This window comes from Dendrobates tinctorius, unplaced genomic scaffold (assembly GCF_039654945.1).
Source record: "Dendrobates tinctorius isolate UK_male_01 unplaced genomic scaffold, ASM3965494v1 ptg000034l, whole genome shotgun sequence".
Lineage (NCBI taxonomy): Eukaryota > Metazoa > Chordata > Amphibia > Anura > Dendrobatidae > Dendrobates > Dendrobates tinctorius.
In genome coordinates, this window is record NW_027361702.1 from 16,393,577 (window position 1) to 16,413,220 (window position 19,644).

Consider the following 19,644-nt stretch of genomic DNA (forward strand, 5'->3'; position numbering starts at 1 on the left):
ACTGAGCATGCTCAGACCAAAAAAACCGGATCCGGCCACCGGATCCGGCTTTCGCCGGATCAGGCGCATTGCGGCGCTCATAGGCTTTCATTGTGTGAAAAAGCCGGACGCGCCGGATCCGGCGTGTCCGGCTTTTTTGCCGGAGACAAAAAACGTTACAGTAGCCGTTTTTTCCAGACGCCGGATCGCGACACATTGCCGGATCCGGCGAAATCCGGATGAAACGCATGGCCATCCGGCGCGATCCGGCGCAAATGCAAGTCAATGGGGGGGAACCGGATCCGGCATTGCATTTCGCCGGATCCGGTTTCTGTCAAAAGCGCCGGATCGCGCCTGACGGCAAAAACCTGATGTGTGAAAGAGGCCTTAGGAAGCAACACTGATTGACAATCAATTTCACATGCTGTTGTGCAAATGGAATAGACAACAGATGGAAATTATCAAGACACCCTCAATAAAGCAGTGGTTCTGCAGGTGGGGACCACAGACCGCATCTCAGTACCAATGCTTTCTGGCTGATGTTTTGGTCACTTTTGAATGTTGGTTGTGCTTTTACACTTCTGGTAGCATGAAATGGACTAGTGCAGCTCATCCAGGATGGCACATCAATGCGAGCTGTGGCAAGAAGGTTTGCTGTGTCTGTCAGCGTAGTGTCCAGAGGCTGGAGGTGCTACCAGGAGACAGGCCAGTACACCAGGAGACGTGGAGGGGGCCGTAGGAGGGCACCAACCCAGCAGCAGGACCGCTACCTCCGCCTTTGTGCAATGAGGAACAAGAGGAGCACTGCCAGAGCCCTGCAAAATGACCTCCAGCAGGCCACAATTGTGCATGTGTCTGCACAAACGGTTAGAAACCGACTCCATGAGGATGGTCTGAGGGCCCGACGTCCACAGATGGGGGTTGTGCTCACAGCTCAATACCGTGCAGGATGCTTGCCATTTGCCACAGAACACCAGGATTGGCAAATTCTCCACTGGCACCCTATGCTCTTCACAGATGAAAGCAGGTTCACATTGAGCACATGTGACAGACGTGACAGTGTCTGGAGATGCCATGGAGAGCGATCTGCTGCCTGCAAAATCCTTCAGCATGACTGGTTTGGCAGTGGTTCAGTAATGGTGTGGGGTGGCATTTCTTTGGAGGGCCGCACAGTCCTCCATGTGCTCACCAGAGGTAGCCTGTCTGCCATTAGGTACCGAGATGAGATCCTCAGACCCCTTGTGAGACCATATGCTGATGCAGTTAGCCCTGGGTTCCTCCTAATGCAGGACAATGCCAGACCTCATGTGGTTAGAGTGTGTCAGCAGTTCCTGCAAGATAACGGCAATGACGCTATGGACTGGCCCGCCCGTTCCCCAGACCTGAATCCAATTGAGCACATCTGGGACACCATGTCTTGCTCCATCCATAAACGTCACGTTGCACCACAGACTGTCCAAGAGTTGGTGGATGCTTTAGTCCAGGCCAGGAAGGAGATCCCTCAGGAGACCATCTGCCGCCTCATCAGGAGCATGCTCAGGAATTGTACAGTAGGGAGGTCATACAGGCACATGGAGGCCACACACTACTGAGCTTCTTTTTATCCCTGTCATGAGGCATTTCCACTGAAGTTGGATCAGCCTGTAATTTAATTTTCCACTTTGATTTTGAGTATCATTCCAAATCCAGACCTCCATGGGATATTCATTTTGATTTGCATTGATAATTATTATGTTTTATTTTTCTGAACACATTCCACTATGCAATGAATAAAAATTTGCAACTGGAATATTTCATTCACAGATATCTAGGATGTGGTATTTTAGTGTTCCCTTTATTTTTTGAACAGTGTATTTTTTAAAAAAAATAGCTTTTTTTTAAACTTTTTTTTTGTTTTAACTACATGTTCTACATACTGACATATGCAGCATACAGAGAAAATCATGGTCTCTTATTAAGCCCAACCACAGCATGATCTTCATAGTATCTCCATCATGGCAGACATGGGGGCTTTCTTTGAGTAAGTTACGTGAAACCTAGTCATAAGGTTTCATATGAGGTCAAGATTCCAGAAAAAGGGGCTTTCAGCAAACTCTTAGCTGCAATAGCAAACCATTGAATTCCCCCAGTAGCATCGTGGGGTGGTGTTACGAGGGTATCACGTCCCCCTGGGAGGCCTGGAGTTAGAAAGTGACAACTGGTAATGAACAGCAAGTCTTCTTTAGAGATGGTGTGATTTGTGTCCTATTTCAAATTGATTTCCTTTACATCAGTGCAGAAAGGGTTAAGGTCTCTTTCCATGCTGGCTGGGGACATACAGGTTGTTACTCTCAGCTGCAGCTGATGATAACATCTCCTCTCTCTATATATACTAGCTCTCCTCATTTCTTACTGGTGAAAGAATCTTCTTCCTGGAATGTGTTGAGCTGTGTACTCTGGATTTGGTTGTAGTTACTGGAGAGTTCTCTGTGCAGTAGGTTTGAGAGTGTTTATCTCCTTGTTCTTATTACTATTTAGTTTATTTATCCTTCCCTTTCTTCCTCCCTATTTTTGGTGACTGTTTTTGTTTGATAGTGGTTTTCTGTTTACCCTGCTTTGTCTTTGTTTTCCCTTACATTTCTGTCCCATGCCTCATGGGGTGGGGAATGAGACTGATTAGGGTTTAGCAGGAGCATAGTAAGGTTGGAGACTCAGGCCTCTCTACCATCAAGAGTATCCCTGGGACAGGAACAGTATTAGACCCCTCTACCTTTCTGCAGACCATCACATTGTGATATGTGTGTGGCAAATAGGTGTCCGTGTATGCATACACTGGCAACCGAACAATTTAAATGCCTAAATGGTTAAACACTTGTTTTTTTAGCTTAATCCCTTCACGACCCATGACGCCTGCGGGTCGGGTAACCGGGGTTAATGAAAGGTCACCCGACCCGCACACAAAGGACCCTTTATGCTTCACCACTGGGGGGGTGGCTTAGCCCCCACGTGGCTACGATCGCTCTGATTGGCTGTTGAAAGTGAAACAGCCAATCAGAGCGATAGTAATATTTCATCATTGAAATTTGATGAAATATTACAATCAAGCCATGGCCGATGCTGCAGTAGCATCGGACATGGCTGGAGACACTAATTTAACCCCCCCACACCGGTTGGCAGGGCGATCGGCCCCCGCCACGGACTGACAGCAGCGATGGGCTGCTGCTGTCACGATCTGCCCCCCCTCCCCTTCCTTCCGCTCCCCCCGATGTCCGATCCCCCCCTCACCCTCCCCGGTACTTGTCATGTCTCGCTCCGGCTCCCGGTGTCCCGCTGTTGTGAGTTCATTTTCCCCTTCACCATTGAAGTCTGATGAACTCCCTCTTCTGGTGAAGGAAGGTAGTGAGGCTGATTACCAAGCACCTGGGCAGGATGATGATGACTGGGTGACGGGAATTACTGACTGGATATAAGGCAGCCGACGCCCTTCTGCCTTGCTGGTGATCTCTCTGAGGGATTCTAGGAGACCAGTCTGATTCCTGCTCCTCAAAAGCTAAGTTTTCTGCTCTACTTTTTGCATTTGTGTTTTGGTTTTGTTTTGCATTGTTTTCCTTGATTTCTGCCATTCCCTGCTGGGGTGAGCTGAATTCTTTTTGCTCTGTCTTCAGAAAGTACCTGAGTGCTGATATAGTCTTTTTGAAGCCTAGTGTCTTCAGGGTTTTTTTCCCTATCAGCTGTTGGCTCTTGTTTTGATAGGGTTTTGGCGGATTACAGACAGCAGCTTTCCTATCCTGTCCTATCTAGTTAGCTTGGGCCCCATCATTTGCTCAGCCTATCTTTCTATCTGTGTGAGTGTTTTTTCATCTTGCTTCACCGTCATTATATGTTGGGGGCTGCCTATTGCTTTGGGGTCTGCTCTGGGGCAGTTTAGATTTCCCTTTCTGTCTTTAGGCTATGTAGTTCTCCGGCTGTGATCGAGGGGTCTAGGGCACCGTATGAACCCCCCACGGCTACTGCTAGTTGTTGTTGATAGGTTGAGGGATCTGCAATCCGATAGCTGCCAACTTCTCTGGTTTTCTGGACTTAGCTAGTATTTCTGTTTTTGCCTCCTACGGTGACTCATTCATAACAGAATCACCAGCCATACCACAGATCCTAGGGTACTCAATAGCAGGAAAGAATTGAAAAAAAAAAAAAAGTGTGTATATTTTTTCCTCTATATCTCTGAGGCTGTAGGGGGAATTTTTTTTTCTCTCAATGGAGATAAAGCAATTGTCTGATCGTGTGGAGCAGCTCGCTGTGGAAGTGTGGGGAATTTCCGCCTACCTTGCTCATTCACATGCTGCTGAACCAAAGATCCCTACTCCTGATGTGTTTTTTGGGGATCGGTCTAAATTTTTGAATTTCAAAAATAATTGTAAATTATTTTTTGCCTTGAAGCCTAACTCGTCAGGGAGCTCCGCGCAGCAGGTTAAAATTGGCATCTCTTTGCTGCGTGGCGATCCCCAGGATTGGGCGTTTTCTTTGAAACCAGATGATCCTATTCTGACTAATGTGAACGCATTTTTTCAAGCCTTGGGGTAGTTGTATGACGAACCTAATGCTATTGATCAGGCTGAAAAGACCCTGTTGGCATTGAGCCAGAGTCGAGATTCTGCAGAATTGTACTGTCAAAAATTCTGAAAGTGGGCGGTCCTTACTACCTGGAATGATAATGCCTTGGCAGTTCTCTTTCGGAAGGGTTTGTTAGAAGCCGTAAAAGATACTATGGTGGGATTTCCTGTTCCCTCTGGTCTTGACGATTCTATGTCATTAGCCATTCAGGTTGATCGGCGTTTACGTGAACGCAGGACTGCACGAGAGGTGTTGCCACCTGTTGAACAAATGTCTGAACCTATGCAATGTGATAGAGTTTTGTCCAGGGAGCAACGTCAGGAGTTCAGAAGGCGTAATAAGCTGTGTTTTTTTTGTGGAGATGCCTCGCATATTATTTCTGTCTGTCCTAAACGAGAGAAACGTTTTGCACACACGTTTTCTGTGGGTGGTGTTCAACCTAAGTTTCTTCTTGCAATTACTCTGATCTGCTCCCTGTCCACATTTTCCGCCAAGGCTTTTGTGGATTCGGGAGCAGCCCTGAACCTAATGGACTTGGATTTTGCTAAACGTTGTGGATTTCCTATGACACCTCTGCGGACGCCTATCCCTTTTAGGGGGATTGATGCTACTCCTTTGGCGAAAAATAAACCTCAGTTTTGGACCCAGGTGGTAATGCGGGTCGCCCCAGACCATCAAGAAAATTGCAGATTTTTGGTGTTGCATAATTTGCATGATACAATTGTTCTGGGGTTTCCCTGGTTGTAAGTTCATAATCCAGTTTTGGATTGGAAATCTGTGTCTGTGGTGAGTTGGGGTTGTCGGTGTGCCCTTAGTGAGGCTCGGTTTTTTTCCACCTCTCCTCAGTCGCATGATGTTCCTGACTATTTGGCGGACTTTTATGAAGCATTTAGTGAGAATGAGTCTGCGTCTTTGCCTCCTCATAGGAGTTATGACTGTGCAATTGAACTGAGCCCGGGGTGTAAATTTCCCAAGGGTCGGCTCTTCAATTTATCTGTACCCGAGCACGAGGCTATGCGATCCTATATTAAGGAGGCGTTGGAGAAGGGTCATATTAGACCATCCTCTTCACCCTTAGGTGCTGGGTTTTTTTTCGTGGCCAAAAAGGATGGTTCATTAAGGCCTTGTATTGATTATCGTGCCCTCAACAAAATTACTATTAAATATCAGTATCCGTTACCCCTGATTTCTGATCTATTCTCCAGAGTTAAAGGTGCTTGCTGGTTTACCAAGCTTGACCTCAGGGGGGCGTATAATCTTATCCGCATTAAGCATAGGGATGAATGGAAGACGGCGTTTAATACTCCGGAGGGACATTTTGTGTACCTGGTGATGCCTTTTGGGCTCACTAATGCCCCTTCTGTCTTCCAGTGCTTCATGAACGACATTTTCCGAGACTTTGTGGATAAATTTTTGATTATCTATCTGGGTGATATTTTGATCTTCTCCAAGGATTGGGATTCTCATGTGGAACATGTTCGGACTGTGTTCCGGATCTTGAGGGAGAATTCCCTGTATGTCAAAGGATCGAAATGCCTTTTTGGGGTACAGAGGATTTCTTTTTTGGGATTTATTTTGTCTCCGTCAACTATTGAAATGGACCCGGCCAAGGTACAGGCCATTTATGATTGGGTTCAGCCCACTTCTTTGAAGGCCCTCCAGAAGTTTTTGGGTTTTGCTAGTTTTTATCGGAAATTTATAGCAAAATTTTCTAGTATTGCCAAGCCATTGACTGATCTGACTAAGAAGGGTGCTGATTAGAGTTGAGCGAAACGGGTCGAAAAAATTCAAAAGTCGCCGACTTTTGGCAAAGTCGGGTTTCATGAAACGAAACCCGACCCTAGGATGAGGTCGGCCACGAGGTCGGCGACTTACGCGCCAAAGTCGCGTTTCAAAAGTTTGTTTTGCGCTCTTTTTCAGCCAATCAGGATCCACGGACACTGTGGGCAACGTGATGACATAGGCACGGGTCACCACCATCTTTCAGAAGGGCATGCAAGTGATTGGCTTGCTTTGGTGGGCGTCACAGGGGGTATAAAAGGGCGTGCACGCCGACCGCCATCTTACTTCTGCCGATCTTAGCATAGGGAGAGGTTGCTGCTGATTCTGTAGGGAGAGCGTTAGGCAGGGAAGAAGACCAAAAAACTGCTTCTGCTGCTAGCGATTTGGCCTGCACAACACACCAGTCACTGTGTGTGCAGAGCAAGGGGAGGCTATATAGTGGTGTATCAGTGGTGTTGGTTGTTGGGCTGCCTTCTAAGGCTTCCTGACAGGCTGGCATTGCTGTTTACCCACTGCTCCGCAAACTGCTTTTTTAAAAGCAATCCAATCTCCCTTATCCTCTAGTCACTTTGGTCACAGCTGTGCCATCGAGCTTGTCACATAGCGCTCAGATATTCATTGGGCCTCACACAATCCAAAAGTGTCCAGTGTCCAAAAGTGTGTGCAGAGATTCAAACTCTCACTTATCCTCTAGTCACTTAGGTCACAGCTGTGCCATCGAGCCTGTCACATACCGCTCAGATATTTATTGGGCCTCACACAATCCAAAAGTGTCCAGTGTCCAAAAGTGTGTGCAGAGATTCAAACTCTCACTTATCCTCTAGTCACTTAGGTCACAGCTGTGCCATCGAGCCTGTCACATAGCGCTCAGATATTCATTGGGCCTCACACAATCCAAAAGTGTCCAGTGTCCAAAAGTGTGTGCAGAGATTCAAACTCTCACTTATCCTCTAGTCACTTAGGTCACAGCTGTGCCATCGAGCCTGTCACATAGCGCTCAGATATTCATTGGGCCTCACACAATCCAAAAGTGTCCAGTGTCCAAAAGTGTGTGCAGAGATTCAAACTCTCACTTATCCTCTAGTCACTTAGGTCACAGCTGTGCCATCGAGCCTGTCACATAGCGCTCAGATATTCATTGGGCCTCACACAATCCAAAAGTGTCCAGTGTCCAAAAGTGTGTGCAGAGATTCAAACTCTCACTTATCCTCTAGTCACTTAGGTCACAGCTGTGCCATCGAGCCTGTCACATAGCGCTCAGATATTCATTGGGCCTCACACAATCCAAAAGTATCCAGTGTCCAAAAGTGTGTGCAGAGATTCAAACTCTCACTTATCCTCTAGTCACTTAGGTCACAGCTGTGCCATCGAGCCTGTCACATAGCGCTCAGATATTCATTGGGCCTCACACAATCCAAAAGTGTCCAGTGTCCAAAAGTGTGTGCAGAGATTCAAACTCTCACTTATCCTCTAGTCACTTAGGTCACAGCTGTGCCATCGAGCCTGTCACATAGCGCTCAGATATTCATTGGGCCTCACACAATCCAAAAGTGTTCAGTGTCCAAAAGTGTGTGCAGAGATTCAAACTCTCACTTATCCTCTAGTCACTTAGGTCACAGCTGTGCCATCGAGTCTGTCACATAGCGCTCAGATATTCATTGGGCCTCACACAATCCAAAAGTGTCCAGTGTCCAAAAGTGTGTGCAGAGATTCAAACTCTCACTTATCTTCTAGTCACTTAGGTCACAGCTGTGCCATCGAGCCTGTCACATAGCGCTCAGATATTCATTGGGCCTCACACAATCCAAAAGTGTCCAGTGTCCAAAAGTGTGTGCAGAGATTCAAACTCTCACTTATCCTCTAGTCACTTAGGTCACAGCTGTGCCATCGAGCCTGTCACATAGCGCTCAGATATTCATTGGGCCTCACACAATCCAAAAGTGTCCAGTGTCCAAAAGTGTGTGCAGAGATTCAAACTCTCACGTATCCTCTAGTCACTTAGGTCACAGCTGTGCCATCGAGCCTGTCACATAGCGCTCAGATATTCATTGGGCCTCACACAATCCAAAAGTGTCCAGTGTCCAAAAGTGTGTGCAGAGATTCAAACTCTCACTTATCCTCTAGTCACTTAGGTCACAGCTGTGCCATCGAGCCTGTCACATAGCGCTCAGATATTCATTGGGCCTCACACAATCCAAAAGTGTCCAGTGTCCAAAAGTGTGTGCAGAGATTCAAACTCTCACTTATCCTCTAGTCACTTAGGTCACAGCTGTGCCATCGAGCCTTTCACATAGCGCTCAGATATTCATTGGGCCTCACACAATCCAAAAGTGTCCAGTGTCCAAAAGCGTGTGCAGAGATTCAAACTCTCACTTATCCTCTAGTCACTTAGGTCACAGCTGTGCCATCGAGCCTGTCACATAGCGCTCAGATATTCATTGGGCCTCACACAATCCAAAAGTGTCCCGTGTCCAAAAGTGTGTGCAGAGATTCAAACTCTCATTTATCCTCTAGTCACTTAGGTCACAGCTGTGCCATCGAGCCTGTCACATAGCGCTCAGATATTCATTGGGCCTCACACAATCCAAAAGTGTCCAGTGTCCAAAAGTGTGTGCAGAGATTCAAACTCTCACTTATCCTCTAGTCACTTAGGTCACAGCTGTGCCATCGAGCCTGTCACATAGCGCTCAGATATTCATTGGGCCTCACACAATCCAAAAGTGTCCAGTGTCCAAAAGTGTGTGCAGAGATTCAAACTCTCACTTATCCTCTAGTCACTTAGGTCACAGCTGTGCCATGAAGCCTGTCACATAGCGCTCAGATATTCATTGGGCCTCACACAATCCAAAAGTGTCCAGTGTCCAAAAGTGTGTGCAGAGATTCAAACTCTCACTTATCCTCTAGTCACTTAGGTCACAGCTGTGCCATCGAGCCTGTCACATAGCGCTCAGATATTCATTGGGCCTCACACAATCCAAAAGTGTCCAGTGTCCAAAAGTGTGTGCAGAGATTCAAACTCTCACGTATCCTCTAGTCACTTAGGTCACAGCTGTGCCATCGAGCCTGTCACATAGCGCTCAGATATTCATTGGGCCTCACACAATCCAAAAGTGTCCTGTGTCCAAAAGTGTGTGCAGAGATTCAAACTCTCACTTATCCTTTAGTCACTTAGGTCACAGCTGTGCCATCGAGCCTGTCACATAGCGCTCAGATATTCATTGGGCCTCACACAATCCAAAAGTGTCCAGTGTCCAAAAGTGTGTGCAGAGATTCAAACTCTCACTTATCCTCTAGTCACTTAGGTCACAGCTGTGCCATCGAGCCTTTCACATAGCGCTCAGATATTCATTGGGCCTCACACAATCCAAAAGTGTCCAGTGTCCAAAAGTGTGTGCAGAGATTCAAACTCTCACTTATCCTCTAGTCACTTAGGTCACAGCTGTGCCATCGAGCCTGTCACATAGCGCTCAGATATTCATTGGGCCTCACACAATCCAAAAGTGTCCCGTGTCCAAAAGTGTGTGCAGAGATTCAAACTCTCATTTATCCTCTAGTCACTTAGGTCACAGCTGTGCCATCGAGCCTGTCACATAGCGCTCAGATATTCATTGGGCCTCACACAATCCAAAAGTGTCCAGTGTCCAAAAGTGTGTGCAGAGATTCAAACTCTCACTTATCCTCTAGTCACTTAGGTCACAGCTGTGCCATCGAGCCTGTCACATAGCGCTCAGATATTCATTGGGCCTCACACAATCCAAAAGTGTCCAGTGTCCAAAAGTGTGTGCAGAGATTCAAACTCTCACTTATCCTCTAGTCACTTAGGTCACAGCTGTGCCATGAAGCCTGTCACATAGCGCTCAGATATTCATTGGGCCTCACACAATCCAAAAGTGTCCAGTGTCCAAAAGCGTGTGCAGAGATTCAAACTCTCACTTATCCTCTAGTCACTTAGGTCACAGCTGTGCCATCGAGCCTGTCACATAGCGCTCAGATATTCATTGGGCCTCACACAATCCAAAAGTGTCCCGTGTCCAAAAGTGTGTGCAGAGATTCAAACTCTCATTTATCCTCTAGTCACTTAGGTCACAGCTGTGCCATCGAGCCTGTCACATAGCGCTCAGATATTCATTGGGCCTCACACAATCCAAAAGTGTCCAGTGTCCAAAAGTGTGTGCAGAGATTCAAACTCTCACTTATCCTCTAGTCACTTAGGTCACAGCTGTGCCATCGAGCCTGTCACATAGCGCTCAGATATTCATTGGGCCTCACACAATCCAAAAGTGTCCAGTGTCCAAAAGTGTGTGCAGAGATTCAAACTCTCACTTATCCTCTAGTCACTTAGGTCACAGCTGTGCCATGAAGCCTGTCACATAGCGCTCAGATATTCATTGGGCCTCACACAATCCAAAAGTGTCCAGTGTCCAAAAGTGTGTGCAGAGATTCAAACTCTCACTTATCCTCTAGTCACTTAGGTCACAGCTGTGCCATCGAGCCTGTCACATAGCGCTCAGATATTCATTGGGCCTCACACAATCCAAAAGTGTCCAGTGTCCAAAAGTGTGTGCAGAGATTCAAACTCTCACGTATCCTCTAGTCACTTAGGTCACAGCTGTGCCATCGAGCCTGTCACATAGCGCTCAGATATTCATTGGGCCTCACACAATCCAAAAGTGTCCTGTGTCCAAAAGTGTGTGCAGAGATTCAAACTCTCACTTATCCTCTAGTCACTTAGGTCACAGCTGTGCCATCGAGCCTGTCACATAGCGCTCAGATATTCATTGGGCCTCACACAATCCAAAAGTGTCCAGTGTCCAAAAGTGTGTGCAGAGATTCAAACTCTCACTTATCCTCTAGTCACTTAGGTCACAGCTGTGCCATCGAGCCTTTCACATAGCGCTCAGATATTCATTGGGCCTCACACAATCCAAAAGTGTCCAGTGTCCAAAAGTGTGTGCAGAGATTCAAACTCTCACTTATCCTCTAGTCACTTAGGTCACAGCTGTGCCATCGAGCCTGTCACATAGCGCTCAGATATTCATTGGGCCTCACACAATCCAAAAGTGTCCCGTGTCCAAAAGTGTGTGCAGAGATTCAAACTCTCATTTATCCTCTAGTCACTTAGGTCACAGCTGTGCCATCGAGCCTGTCACATAGCGCTCAGATATTCATTGGGCCTCACACAATCCAAAAGTGTCCAGTGTCCAAAAGTGTGTGCAGAGATTCAAACTCTCACTTATCCTCTAGTCACTTAGGTCACAGCTGTGCCATCGAGCCTGTCACATAGCGCTCAGATATTCATTGGGCCTCACACAATCCAAAAGTGTCCAGTGTCCAAAAGTGTGTGCAGAGATTCAAACTCTCACTTATCCTCTAGTCACTTAGGTCACAGCTGTGCCATGAAGCCTGTCACATAGCGCTCAGATATTCATTGGGCCTCACACAATCCAAAAGTGTCCAGTGTCCAAAAGTGTGTGCAGAGATTCAAACTCTCACTTATCCTCTTGTCACTTAGGTCACAGCTGTGCCATCGAGCCTGTCACATAGCGCTCAGATATTCATTGGGCCTCACACAATCCAAAAGTGTCCAGTGTCCAAAAGTGTGTGCAGAGATTCAAACTCTCACTTATCCTCTAGTCACTTAGGTCACAGCTGTGCCATCGAGCCTGTCACATAGCGCTCAGATATTCATTGGGCCTCACACAATCCAAAAGTGTCCAGTGTCCAAAAGTGTGTGCAGACATTCAAACTCTCACTTATCCTCTAGTCACTTAGGTCACAGCTGTGCCATCGAGCCTGTCACATAGCGCTCAGATATTCATTGGGCCTCACACAATCCAAAAGTGTCCAGTGTCCAAAAGTGTGTGCAGAAATTCAAAATCTCCCCTGTCCTATAGACACCTTGTTTTACATACTATATAGTTTGTTGGATTTTGTCTACATTTCTACCAAAAATGAGGAAGGCTGGTGGAAGAGGCCATGGAATTGGGCGGGGGTTGGCAGCTGGTAATGATGGTGTTGGTGGTGGATCTGATGGTAGTGGCAAGAGCAAAATAGGACCGAATGCAGGAGGTGTTGAGCCTGCATCATCGTCTGGCTACATAAGGCCTCGAACGCTTAGTTTTCTAGGAGTTGGCAAACCGCTTTTAAAGCCAGAGCATCAGGAAAAAGTTTTGTCTTACATTGCTGACTCAGCCTCCAGCTCTATCGCCTCCTCTTCTTCAGTTGTAAAAAGTAAAAGCACTGAGTCGTCATTGGAGGCTCATGTTCATGAACCACACCTTTCCTTGTGTCCTTCACCCCAACCAAGATTGAAGGATGACGCAGGCCATACTACTGATCACTCCATGGAGCTGTTTTCACATACCATGCCTGGATTATCAAGTGAAATGGTGAATTACCCAGGCCAAGATGAATCTGACATGGAGTGCACTGATGCACAGCCGCTGATGGATGATTCTGCTGGTACATTCACTCAGAGCACTACATTGTCCTCGCAGTGTACAGAGCCAGATTCTGACCCTGATGAGACTCAGGTGCCCCTTCCCGCACACTATACCACCATACACGGTGACACAGAGGAAGGTGCACATGACATAGAAGAGGAGGTGATGGATGACCCAGTTGTTGACCCAGATTGGCATCCATTGGGGGAAGAGGGTGCTGCTTCCAATAGCTCAGATGAGGAGCATCCACAGCAGACATCGACATCGCAACAGCTGTTATCTGGCAGGCCCGGAGCACTCCAAAGACAGGTTCCAAACATCAAAAGAGTTGCTGGACAGCTTGTCCAGAGGGTCAAAAGATCACAGCGTGCTAGGCCGCAAAATGTCTGCCAAAGTAGGAAGAGTGCAGTGTGGCACTTTTTTGAACAAAATCCTCATGATCAGGCCAAGGTTATCTGTAAGAAGTGCGCAAAGACCTTTAGCCGAGGGAAAAATCTGAAAAATTTGAATACCAGTTGCATGCTTAGACATTTAACCAGCATGCACTTGCAAGCGTGGACACAACACCAAACCTCAAGTGCCACATGTGCAACTGATCACAACGAAGGTAGTCAGCAACGCTACATTGTTTCCCCCACTGTAAGCCCACCGGTTAGCACAGCAGCAAATGTTGAGGTGTCGTTGCAAGGCCACAGCAGTCAGGGAATCCCACTGTTATATCAACGAAAGACTGATTCTAGGCCATCAGAAAGAACACCAACTCCATCACCATCATCAACCCTCTCTCAGTCCGCCCTGTCCACCACTACTTCCACCATATGCAGCTCTCAAGTCCAGCTCACCCTCCCAGACACTATGAGTAGGTCAAGAAAGTACTCAGTCTCTCATCCGCGTACACTGGGTTTGAACGCCCACATTGCCAAACTAATCTCGTTTGAGATGATGCCCTTTCGGTTGTTGGAAAGCACAGCTTTCCGCGAACTCATGGCCTATGCAGTACCACGCTATGACCTACCCAGTCACCACTTCTTCTCTCGCAAAGCCATCCCAGCCCTCCACCATCATGTGAAAGACCGCATTGTCCATGCACTCAAGCAGTCAGTGAGCGGAAAGGTGCACCTCACAACTGATGCATGGTCCAGTCGGCATGGCCAGGGCCGTTACGTGTCCATCACTGCGCACTGGGTTAATGTGGTGGATGCAGGGTCCACAGGGGACAGCGGTGGTGGGACAGTGCTGCCTAGCCCACGGTATAGGAAACAGTTGGCTGTAGGCGTTCCACCCTCCTCCTCCTCCTCCTCCTCCAGAAGCGAAAGCTCGTCCACAGAGCGCATTCGTACGAGCACTCCATCTGCAGCTGCCACTGTTGCACATGATGTGTCCCCCTATCGAGCAGCTAGTGGAAAGCATCAGCAGGCTGTGTTGCAGATGATGTGCTTGGGCGACAGACATACCGCCGAGGTGCTGGCCGAGTACTTGAAGCGACAAACTGAGTCATGGCTGGGCAGTGTACATCTTGAGGCAGGCAAGGTAGTTAGTGATAACTGCCGTAATTTTGTGGCAGCCATAGCCCTTTCAAAACTCAGCCACATACCTTGCTTGGCTCACACCTTGAACCTGGTGGTGCAGTGCTTCCTCAAAAATTATCCGGAGTTAACAGACCTGCTCCAGAAGGTGCGAAGACTGTGCGCGCACATCCGCTGGTCGCCTGTACACTCCGTTCGTATGCAGAAGCTGCAGCGATTGCTCCACCTTCCCAACCACCGCCTCATTATCGACATTGCAACAAGGTGGAACTCCACCCTGCACATGGTGGAGCGGCTGTGCGAGCAGAGGCAGGCCATAATGCATTTGTGGGAGGATACACAGCCAGGCACTTTGAGAGCAGACATGGAGTTGACAGGTGTGCAGTGGTCGAAGCTGAAAGACCTCTGTAAAGTCCTTCAGTGTTTTGAGGAATGCACACGGCTGGTAAGCGCAGACGACGCCATCCTAAGCATGAGCATCCCACTTATGCGTCTGCTCATGCAAACTTTGACGCACCTTAAGGAGCAGGCGTCTGCAGCCAATGTTGATGAGGAGGAAGAGGAGGAGGGAATCCTTGATGACATTCAGCCATTGTCTGCTCAGGGACCTCTCCTGGACGAGGTGGAGGAAGAAGAGGAGGAGGAGGATGATGATGGGGATGATTACTTAGGGGAGGAGGATGCATCTCGTGGGGCAAGTGAAAATGTTGGCATGGCAAGGTCTGGTACAGGGTTTGTGCGTGACTGGAGGGATGTGGATTTGCCAGAAAGTGCTCCTCCAACCAGCACTCGCAGTGCATCATTGACACCGGGAACATTGGCCCACATGTCAGATTATGCCTTGCAGATCCTAAAAAGGGACCCCCGCATTGCCAAAATGATGAACGATGACGACTACTGGTTGTCCAGCATCCTGGATCCACGCTATAAAGGCAAATTACAAAACATCATGCCACAGGAGAACCTTGACCTAATATTGGCTAATAAACAAGCAACTCTGGTAAATCGGTTGCTTGAGGCATTCCCAGCACACAGCAGCGGTGATGGTTCTCACACGAGCCGTACGGGCCGGGGGCAGCTTGGCAGAGGTGTTCGTGGTGCACACAGCAGAAGTGGCGTTAGAGACAGGGGTTTCATGACAATGTTGTGGACTGATTTTTCAAATACCGCTCACACAACTGGTAATACTGCATCGATGGAAAGTGACAGGAGACAGCAGTTGTCAACCATGGTTACAAACTACTTTTCCTCCCATATCGATGTTCTCCCACACAGGTCATTCCCCTTTGACTATTGGGCCGCTAAACTGGACACCTGGCCTGAATTGGCACAATATGCCTTACAGGAGCTCGCTTGCCCAGCTGCAAGTGTGCTATCGGAAAGAGTCTTCAGTGCAGCTGGATCAATCCTGACAGAAAAAAGGACCCATCTGTCAACCCAAAATGTGGATGATCTAACCTTCATTAAAATGAACCACGCATGGGTTTCCAAGGATTTTGTCCCACCATCCCCTGATGACAAATAGGGTGACAGAAAAATGGCTTGCTTTGGTCCACCTCTTCCTGGGACTTGACCTATTTCGCCTTTTGCATCAGCTGAATGTCCAACATCAACATATGCCACTTTCTAAAACTCCCTAACTGTGCTGCCTCCCCCCCCATGGCCGGGGTCACCACCTAGCGCACGACACCGTGCGAGTGCCGTTGCCCTGGACAGGTGGGTAGGCCGACTCTTGGGCGCGGGCACTGGCACAGGGTCCCTCATAGTGCAATCAAGTGTCTCTGACGGTGGTGGTGCACACCCGCCGTCAGACACACCGCTGTACTATGAGGGGCCCAGTGCCAGTACCGACGCCCACGAGTGGGCCCCCCTTGCTTGGGCAGGGCCCCAGCATTTGCAATCTTTACTTCTCCCTGCTCCTCCGCTGTGTAATCTGGGCCGTCAAATCCATACTGTGCCTGACACCGTCTGAGCCTGCCTCCTGAGACATATTTTGAATGTGTACGCTATCCATACATGTTATCCGGGGATACGGTACCCTTTCTAACCTTTGTGCAATCACGTGCAAGCCATACTGGGCCTGACACCGTCTGAGCCTGCCTCCTGAGACATATATTTTGAATGTGTACGCTATCCATTCATGTTATCCGGGGATACGGTACCCTTTCTAACCTTTGTGCAATCACGTGCAATCCATACTGGGCCTAACAACGTCTGAGCCTGCCTCCTGAGACATATATTTTGAATGTGTACGCTATCCATACATGTTATCCGGGGATACGGTACCCTTTCTAACCTTTGTGCAATCACGTGCAATCCATACTGGGCGTGACACCGTCTGAGCCTGCCTCCTGAGACATATATTTTGAATGTGTACGCTATGCATACATGTTATCCGGGGATACGGTACCCTTTCTAACCTTTGTGCAATCACGTGCAATCCATACTGGGCCTGACACCGTCTGAGCCTGCCTCCTGAGACATATATTTTGAATGTGTACGCTATCCATACATGTTATCCGGGGATACGGTACCCTTTCTAACCTTTGTGCAGTCACGTGCAATCCATACTGGGCGTGACACCGTCTGAGCCTGCCTCCTGAGACATATATTTTGAATGTGTACGCTATCCATACATGTTATCCGGGGATACGGTACCCTTTCTAACCTTTGTGCAATCACGTGCAATCCATACTGGGCCTGACACCGTCTGAGCCTGCCTCCTGAGACATATATTTTGAATGTGTACGCTATCCATTCATGTTATCCGGGGATACGGTACCCTTTCTAACCTTTGTGCAATCACGTGCAATCCATACTGGGCCTAACACCGTCTGAGCCTGCCTCCTGAGACATATATTTTGAATGTGTACGCTATCCATACATGTTATCCGGGGATACGGTACCCTTTCTAACCTTTGTGCAATCACGTGCAATCCATACTGGGCGTGACACCGTCTGAGCCTGCCTCCTGAGACATATATTTTGAATGTGTACGCTATCCATACATGTTATCCGGGGATACGGTACCCTTTCTAACCTTTGTGCAATCACGTGCAATCCATACTGGGCCTGACACCGTCTGAGCCTGCCTCCTGAGACATATATTTTGAATGTGTACGCTATCCATACATGTTATCCGGGGATACGGTACCCTTTCTAACCTTTGTGCAGTCACGTGCAATCCATACTGGGCATGACACCGTCTGAGCCTGCCTCCTGAGACATATATTTTGAATGTGTACGCTATCCATACATGTTATCCGTTGATACGGTACCCTTTCTAACCTTTGTGCAATCACGTGCAATCCATACTGGGCCTGACACCGTCTGAGCCTGCCTCCTGAGACATATATTTTGAATGTGTACGCTATCCATACATGTTATCCGGGGATACGGTACCCTTTCTAACCTTTGTGCAATCACGTGCAATCCATACTGGGCCTAACACCGTCTGAGCCTGCCTCCTGAGACATATATTTTGAATGTGTACGCTATCCATACATGTTATCCGGGGATACGGTACCCTTTCTAACCTTTGTGCAATCACGTGCAATCCATACTGGGCCTGACACCGTCTGAGCCTGCCTCCTGAGACATATATTTTGAATGTGTACGCTATCCATACATGTTATCCGGGGATACGGTACCCTTTCTAACCTTTGTGCAATCACGTGCAATCCATACTGGGCCTGACACCGTCTGAGCCTGCCTCCTGAGACATATATTTTGAATGTGTACGCTATCCATACATGTTATCCGGGGATACGGTACCCTTTCTAACCTTTGTGCAATCACGTGCAATCCATACTGGGCCTAACACCGTCTGAGCCTGCCTCCTGAGACATATATTTTGAATGTGTACGCTATCCATACATGTTATCCGGGGATACGGTACCCTTTCTAACCTTTGTGCAATCACGTGCAATCCATACTGGGCCTGACACCGTCTGAGCCTGCCTCCTGAGACATATATTTTGAATGTGTACGCTATCCATACATGTTATCCGGGGATACGGTACCCTTTCTAACCTTTGTGCAATCACGTGCAATCCATACTGGGCCTGACACCGTCTGAGCCTGCCTCCTGAGACATATATTTTGAATGTGTACGCTATCCATACATGTTATCCGGGGATACGGTACCCTTTCTAACCTTTGTGCAATCACGTGCAATCCATACTGGGCCTAACACCGTCTGAGCCTGCCTCCTGAGACATATATTTTGAATGTGTACGCTATCCATACATGTTATCCGGGGATACGGTACCCTTTCTAACCTTTGTGCAATCACGTGCAATCCATACTGGGCCTGACACCGTCTGAGCCTGCCTCCTGAGACATATATTTTGAATTTGTACGCTATCCATACATGTTATCCGGGGATACGGTACCCTTTCTAACCTTTGTGCAATCACGTGCAATCCATACTGGGCCTGACACCGTCTGAGCCTGCCTCCTGAGACATATATTTTGAATGTGTACGCTATCCATACATGTTATCCGGGGATATGGTACCCTTTCTAACCTTTGTGCAATTACGTGCAATCCATACTGGGCCTGACACCGTCTGAGCCTGCCTCCTGAGACATATATTTTGAATGTGTACACTATCCATACATGTTATCTGGGGATACGGTACCCTTTCTCACCTTTGTGCAATCACGTGCAATCCATACTGGGCCTAACACCGTCTGAGAATGATAGATGGGGCCCACCATACACTGGAACATTCCAAAGGTGGACATCAGACACTGGAGCAGCATTTACAGGGCCCATTATACACTAGAGCATTAGAAATGGGGCCCATTATGTTTGGAGCATTATTTGGGCCCATAAGACAGTGGAGCTTCATCCATGGGGACCAACATATACTGTAGCATTATGTGGAGCTCATCATATACTGTTTCAAACATTATATGGGACCAATGATTCTGTATGGAGAAATAGATGGGCCTCGTCATGAGATGTAAAAAGTGAAGTATTTTTCATTGTACTATACCGCTATTTCTCTGCCGTATCGGAGCATGATCATTGATGAGTTGTGGTATGTGTTAAAGGGGCGCTCTTTCGCCCAGGGCACATGAGAACCTGCAGCCAGCCCTCCCCCCCCACAACTTTAGCCAAATAACCCCCATTTTTCAGTGCGTAACTTGTATTATGAAGTTAATTAAGGTTGACAAGCTTAAGTAAGAAGAATTGATGCTTTTGGCATTCAAATGGGCACTGTAGGTGTGTTTCCTGTCCTCCTCTCACTGCCGACTTTTATTCCCCATTGACTTACATTGGGTTTCGTGTTTCGGGACGACCCCGACTTTTCCCTA

General features: G+C 47.8%; 1 protein-coding gene across 2 annotated transcripts in view; it reads left to right on the forward strand.

Moving 5' to 3' along the window:
• ASTN2 (astrotactin 2) overlaps window positions 1–19,644 on the forward strand; it is a 1,339,273-nt gene that overhangs the window by 237,232 nt on the left and 1,082,397 nt on the right. The window lies entirely within an intron of this gene.